General features: G+C 36.5%; 1 pseudogene; it reads right to left on the bottom strand.

The window, feature by feature from the left end:
* Positions 1-3,336: 3,336 nt before the first annotated feature.
* LOC104849451 lies at positions 3,337-4,188 on the bottom strand (annotated as a pseudogene).
* Positions 4,189-7,940: the final 3,752 nt, after the last annotated feature.

The following is a 7,940-nucleotide window of genomic DNA, read 5'->3' as shown; positions in this document are numbered from 1 at the left end:
CCGGGTGATCGCAGACAGGCAGGTAGGCAGGCAGCTGAAAAAAACCCCCTCTGGGGTCCTTGGGTCCTTCCTGGGTCTGTTGTCGCGCAGGCCGGGAGCTCACGCGCAGCCTTTCTTTCATCATTTTAATGATGTTGTTCTACTCTCTTCTGATCTGCAGTTTCAGATCTCAAAATAAGTATTTACTGACCCTGTGTAACGTGTCAGCCTTTTTTCCCCCTACTTGTTCTATTTGCTCTCTATAGGGGCTTTAACTGTTTGACTAAGATGTGTCTGATATTGGTGTTCTTGTTTGGACTTTAGCTAACATTTTGCATCTTCAAATTTTGAATTTTTCAAACATGGGAAATATTTAATCATTGTTTCTTCAAATACTTGTCTGTATCATATTTTTCCCTCTCCTTTTGGAATTAACTTAATGTTTGATCACCAAATGTCAGCAAACACTTCCTGTGAAAAGCCAGATAGTAAACTATGCAGTCTTCAAAGGCCACATATGATATCCATCATCTATTTTCCTTTTTCTTTTTTTAATAAAAATAAAGCTAACATTGTAATACTTTTGAAGCATATGGTTCAGTGGGATTAAGTACATTCATACTGCCGTGTGACCATTATCACCACCCATTCAGAATTCTTCATCTTGCAAAACTGAGACTGTACTAATGTAACAGTAATACTCCACTCCCCTCTCCTCTCAGCCTCTGTCAACCACCATTCTATATTTTTGTCGCTGTCAATTTACTACTCAGGTACTTCACATAATTTGAGGGCTGGTTTGTTTTATTCATTATAGTATCTTAACTTGTAACTGTTTGGTCGCATGAATGTAGCCTTTTTTAGGCTATTGAATAATATACTCTTTCATGCATATACCAAGTATCCATTCATGGGTAGATACTTGGGTTTCTTTCACCTTTCAACTATTAGGAATATTACTCTTAGGAACATGGAAGTTCCTTTTTCTTTCAATAACACTTTTAAAATGTAATATTCATTCTTAGCTTGCATGCAGATCAACTTAAGCAATAGACCAGTTGTCTGACTTCTGAAACATATTTTTAAGAATGTTCATTTATTTTTTAAATTTTTTCTTGCTTTTTGTACTTTGAGGAATTTAAATTGTATTTTTTTCAAATTCATTCATGCTTTAATCTTGTTTGTCCTTTTGGCTGCTATGCCTACCCAGAGAATTTTTTTTTCAGAAATTGCACCCTTAAATTTTACAATGTCCATAGGAGTATTTTCATTCATTGTAAATATGTTTATTTTTTATTTATTATTTTCTAGTTTGAAACCATATTTTTAATATAGCAAGAAATATCCAATGACTATTATTTTTAAGCAGAAAACTCTTTTTCATTTTCCTCCTTATAGCATCATTAGCACACACACACACAAAAAAAACACATCGATTTAGAAGTGATAGTGAATCCTTTTTCTTTTTCTTTTTTGGGTACCAGAAATCGAACTCAGATCCTTGCCCTTGGGAGGCAGGAGGTGGAACCACTTAACTAAATCCCCAGCCCAAATCCTTTTGAAGACTGCATTTTTTATTTCAGGAATTAGAAAGTCTAGAAGCACAGGACACATTTTCAGAAGAGCAATTATACATTTACCCATTTATGGTGGAATTCGCAGTATCAGGCTGTAGTTAGGTTATATATAGTAAAGAGTCCTTGAACAAAGTGGTTTCATCACAGCACACACACTGAAAATTTTAAGAAAGCAGAACACACATGAACAGAAGGAACACTGGCAAACTCAACTCCGATATATACATGGTGGGTGTTTCTAAAGATGGTGAAAACATGTTCCATTAGCACACAGTTTTTCCTCATTTATGTGACAGATGAGTTTTTCTTCCTTGTGTACAGAAAAGACTTAGAACAATAAACATGATTTCAGAAATGCAGCAATTTGGAAATGTACGTTATGAAATTTTCATTTTCAGGAGGGGGAGAGCTGTTTGCAATATTAAGAAAGAGCTGAAAAGGATAAGAGATCTTCATAGTGCCAACAACTCCATAACAAATGACTGTGGCTTTTATCTCTTTCATAATTTATATTCCACCAAGCAGTTACTCCCTATATGTGTATCAACTAATTCAAATCATATGCTCTTCAAATACAAAGCTGAATACTACAGAATAAACTGTAACTATAATATGTATTTCCTAAATGCAAGATCAAACCCCAAAGGGAATTTCTCCTTCCAAAGTCTTGATATAACAAGATTTTTCCAAAATGAAGTATGACACTTAAATAAGCAATTTCAAGGCCAAGAAGCTACACGTTATGGATATTACCTGACATGTACTACGTATTAAATTAAACCAAGCATTGAATGTTTGCACAATTATACCATATGATGATAACAATGATGATTCTAGTGAAAAAAAATAGCCTTTAGCTCAATATTAGAGGGGAAAAGTACAAGCAGAAAGCAATTAGAATTGGTCATTTTTTGATGAAGATATTTTTAAACAGATGTATAAAAAGAAACATACTCTCATATATCCCCAAGTGAAAACAATATCAAACATTTATTTGGTATTTTGGACAAGAACAGAGCTAAACAACTCAAACTCCTCTGTGTCTTAAAAAAAGATCACCCCTTTAGCACAGTGTAAGTTTTAAATGTAAACTGTACAAGGGTACATATTCTATAAAATATCCTTTAAAACTGCTGCTGCCCTTATCAGTACTCCCAGTCCCCATCCAGATTATATTCAAATACTGGTGGTCCCAATAGTCATACTGAAATAAATCATCTTCCAAAACAAAAGAGAGAGAGAAGACAACCCTTTAAAAAGACAAATCATGGGCCATGGATTTAGCTCAGTGGTGCCGCCGCCTGCCTTAATCCCTGGTACCAAAAAAGACAAATCAAAAATGCTTAGTAATTCTATATCCAACTCAGACTTTGTCTACGTAAATAATATTTGCTTCCCACCCCACAAAAAAACTTTATTCATTCATACTAGAGCCATAAATTTCCCATACTGCAGTATCTTCCCTGATCAATAATTGAAAGGAAAAATCTAAAATGATTAATAAGGAAAAGTGTAGAGATTAATAAACCCTTTGAATTTGTTTTAAATGTTTTGAGATTTAGAAGTGTTTAAGCTTTGTAATTCACAGTAGAAAAACATTATCTGGGTTAATATCCTAAGGGCAAACCATTGTAAAATGCTGCAACTATATTTGGTGCACAGGGGCAAAGCACTCCAGGTCTCCTGATGCGAAGGTCAGAGGTACACTGGTTTGTATTATTATGACATCCATTAAGTGATCTAGGTTGTTTCTTTCAGAAAAGACTGTGTCAGATGAACATTACACTTCACCTGCCAATTTGGCTGACAATTTACTGATGAGAGTCATAACCTTTTGATTACTCTGGTATTTTGACATATTTGCAGGATTCTGGGCCACATCCTGGAAGACCACCATAGCTTCTGGATCTTGCATGGCTGCAAGAACCTCTGGATCACTAAGAATCCCATTGAGCCCAGGCATTCCTGCCATCCACTCCTATTCCAGGGATCCCTCCTAGAAAATTACCAGACATTTCCCCAGGAAAGCTGTCAGGAAAAGAGCCATGCTGAGCTCCTGACTGTGGTCTGGCTTCCTCCTCCCTCTGGACTCTTTCATGCTCTTCTCAAGCCTTCTTAACCCTTTCTATTCTTTCCTTTATCTCTCTTTCTTCCCTCTTTCACTCATACTTTCTCCAATGTTCAGCAAATGTCTGGGCCCTCAGCTGAACTTCTTCTAGCATAGTACTTGAATCTTCATCACAATCCAGTTTACAGGCAAGGGCAAGATCATGGGCTGCTTCCTCCCAAAGGCCCAGAAGTCTGTGCGCTTTCCCTCGCCACTTGTACTGCTGGGCAGAATCAGCAGTTATTTCGGTGGCTCTGTCACAATCTCGAATGGCAGTGCTAGGCTTCTGCAAGTTGATGAAGACACTGGTTCTCTTGCCACACAGAATGACCAGGCAAGGATTTAGCTTAATGGCATCTGTGTGCAAGTCATAGCTTTCTGTAGTTTGCCATCACTTAGAGCACCAATGGCAGCCCCTTTCTTTCCATTCGCTTGGTCCATCATTTCAGTTGTCTCTACATTTGCATAGCCCATTTCTTGAGGGGTATCGGTATCTGGTTCAATTACACTTGAATTTGGTTCCATTACACTTAACCACTTGGAAGGGGTTATTTTTATTTATTCAAGATAAGTGTGACTACCATTTTAAAATATTTGCCTGTTTGTTCAACCTCTGTTTCGTCTCAAGGCTATACTTGATTTATTTTCTCGATTTTCTATGAATTACATAAACAGACCTTAAATTAGATGGAACTTTTGTCTACCCATTTTCTAGGATTTGCTTATGTAGTATGATTTTGAGCTGTGTCTTATGTACTACAAATGGTAAGTATTGGAGATTCTGATTTCTCTTATTCATTGATAATTGTTATTTCCTTTGCACTTTTGACTTGGCTTGGACTGACATTTCTTTTTCTTAGTCAGTAGCTCCTTTTTGTTCATAGTTTTTTTAACAGTGCAGCTGTTTAGCCTTGATCCTATGCATGTATTGTCCACAGATCAAAGAACAAGAGTAAGGAAAACATAGGAAATCACTTTCTGACTCCTTCCGTTCTGGGATTCCCCTGGATTCCTTAGAGTTCACAATTTCTGAGCTTTAGAATTCAGATGCCCCAACCAGAAAGATTGAAGAGGTTTTCAAGTGTAGCCCATTTGCATTGTGTAGACCACATGGACTGCACTCAGACGAGAGTAAAATCCATGAAGTGGGAAGCTCACTCGAGCTCCCTCTGCCCTGTGAGCACCCCTTTCCCACAGAGTGCTTCTGGTCTCACTCCTTTGGACAGTTACTGGTCATGCTCCTTACTGACAGTGAGGAACTTTCAAGACCCCCAGTAGGTAACACTAAAACTGTGGCTGATACAGAGTTCTATATGTACGAGTTTTTTTTCCTATGTATACATACTTAGGACAAAGCTTTATTTATAAATTAGGAGCAGGAAGAAAATAAAATTAATAACTAGCAATAAAATAAAACACATAGCAACATCTAATAAAAGATGCAAATGTGTAAATTTTTATTTCTGGAATTTGCCAGTTAAAATTTTCTAGTCATGATTAACTGTGAAAAGTGATTCATAGTTAAGAGAGGACTATTGTATCTTCAGATGCACGCTTTTGCACTGGGTCTGGGATTTCAAGTCATTTTGTACAGAGTGTCATCTAGCATGATTTTAAACTATACATGCTTAATCAAAAAATTAGTCTCAGTCACTGTGGTAGTTTATTTATTTTTTCTACATTTGGTTCAGAAAAGCTATAAAACTATCTTTCCATCCCAACTTCACTTTCATATATTGATTGAAAAATCTTCTTTCGGTAACTAATGCTCACTAAGTATCCTTGTGAACTAGAGAGATATAAGCACTGATATCTAGGTGATCCCATTCACAAAGCCCCCTCTAATAGGAAAAGTGTGACTTAGTATGAGTCATACAAAATATTGCATGTAATATTCCTAAAAGTGTTGCTATATAACATGTAAAGGTTCATAATTTAACATACATGTGGCACATGCTTTATTCACATCTGAGCTGCAATGTCGTGCTTCTTCACACACTTCATTTACAGAATCATTTGACACCAATATAAGAATTAAGTTCAATGGTATTTCTGCCTTCTATTTTTAAATTAAACACTTGATAAAATTTGAATGAAAAATATCCAGTACTACCTTAGAACAGTCATTACTATTTGCAGTATTAAATGTAGTTTTATTAAACAATGATTTTTATCTTCATGTAGAGAAAGAAATGTAATAACTTCATAATGTTCAACAATGTGGAAATTCTGAGTCTAGCAAATCTCAGAATATAATAATGTATCTAAAAATCAAGCTGGGGGCCAGGGATTTAGCTCAGTGGTTCTGCTGCCTGCCTCACAAGCACAAGGTCCTGAGTTCAGTCTCTGGTACCAAAAATAAATAAATAAATACATATCCAGCTGGGAATAGTAGTGCATGCCTGTAATTTTAGCACTCAAGAGGCTGAGGCAGGAGGATCTCTGCAGGTTTTAGGCCAGCCTAAGCTACATAGGAAGTTCAAGTCCAGCCTGAAGTACATAGCAAAACCCTCTCTTTAAAAAAAAATCCAAAAAAAGAGTTTAATACTGCTTATTCCACATTAATTCTTAAATTGTTTATGTTTTAATTACACTTTGTCTCCAAGTTAATTCCACCATTGAAAAGTATCAATTTCAAAGAGCTCAAATAAAGTGGTTATTTTTTTCCCATGAATAAGATAGCACAAGTGAATGACACATTAAAGTATTAAAAAATTAATATTACAGGAGTCCAAAGGGAACCTCCTTTCTTCCCTTTTCAGATACTATCTTCCTGAGAATTATGCACTATTCTAATTTCTCAGAGCCAGGATATTTTGGCTATTTTTGGACAGCCAAATCTGGATAACAGAGTCATATAGAAGTTGTTCTTTTCTGACTCTTTTGGCTCAGTGTTATGTTTGTAAATATTCATATTTTCTGTGTAGCAATAAGGAATTAAGTCTCACTGATTTGTGCTATTCTATTGTATGAACTGACACATTTTAAGACTATTTCACTTAAATTGGATGTAGAAGCTCTTACAAAATGTGAAAATTCTTGTACATGGTTTTTGCTGCACATTTGCAGATATTTCCATCAAATATATACCTATTTCTGCCATGAATTGATCATAAGGTAAGTGTATTTCCAGACTTTGTAACTGTCTTAGTAACTCCTGCTTGCTGGAACAAAATAACAGACACCCACAACTTAAAGGAGGAAAAGTTTATTTTGGCACACAGACTGTTGAGAGATTTCAGTCTATGTTCAGCAGGCTCCCAGACCAAAACATCACCCAGAGGAGCATGGCAGAGGAAGAACTACTTACATTATGGGAGGCAGAAGCAGAGAAAAGGGAGGAGCAGGCACAGAGGGTTCCCTTCCAGATCCCCTCCCAGGAAGCTGCTTCTCCTTACTGGACCCCACCTCCTTACGGCAAGACAGCTCTACTGAGCTCAAAATTTAGTCATCTCCCAAGAGCCCAAACTAGAAGCACATGAAGCCTCCGGAGGGACATTCTTCATCCAAACCATAACAGAACACTGATATTTTCTAAAGTAGACTTATTAGTTCATGATCGGTATAACAAGGTATGAGAGTTTCCCTTAGTCCAGATCCTTGCCATTGCTTACTGCAGTAATTCTGGTTCATATGTAATAACAAATATTTATTCAGGTTCAATTTACCTGAGATAAAGTTGAATATATTTTTACAGGTATAAGAATTTTGGATAGTTTTGAGAAGTACCTGATCATATATATTCATATATATACTATTATCTATATGAATTCATATATATATATATATATAATGTCTATTTTTCTTAGTAACTTTCTTATCTCTGAGACACAATACTCAACACCCACAAATTAAAGGAGGGAAGGTTTATTTTTGGCTCACAGGTTTTAAAGGTTTCGGTCCACAGTCAGCTATGGTAGGGTGGCATGGCCGGGGAGTCCTGCTCATGGCATAGAAGAGAACAAGCAGAAAGAGGTCATGGGAGGTGGCAGGGAGATAGATCCTTCCACGCCATGACCCCAGTGACCTCCTCCTCCACCCAGGCCTCACCTCCCCAATCACATAGTTATAAACTCATCTGTGGGCTAATCCCTTGATGAGTATCGTGCTCCCAAAGCCCACCAATGGACACATGAGGCCTTGGAGAGACATCCAGGTGTAATTTTTCTGCCTTTTATTATTTTTAGGAAGTATTTATATAAATTAATTAAGTTCTGTGTGAACCACTACATGTATTTTATATTCCAAAGAATTAAAGAAATCATACCGTAGCGATA

The sequence above is a fragment of the Fukomys damarensis genome, unplaced genomic scaffold, assembly GCF_012274545.1.
Source record: "Fukomys damarensis isolate Sample0158 unplaced genomic scaffold, DMR_v1.0_HiC HiC_scaffold_24, whole genome shotgun sequence".
Lineage (NCBI taxonomy): Eukaryota > Metazoa > Chordata > Mammalia > Rodentia > Bathyergidae > Fukomys > Fukomys damarensis.
Note: the sequence above shows the minus strand (reverse complement) of the source record. Positions and strands in the feature narration are given on the sequence as shown.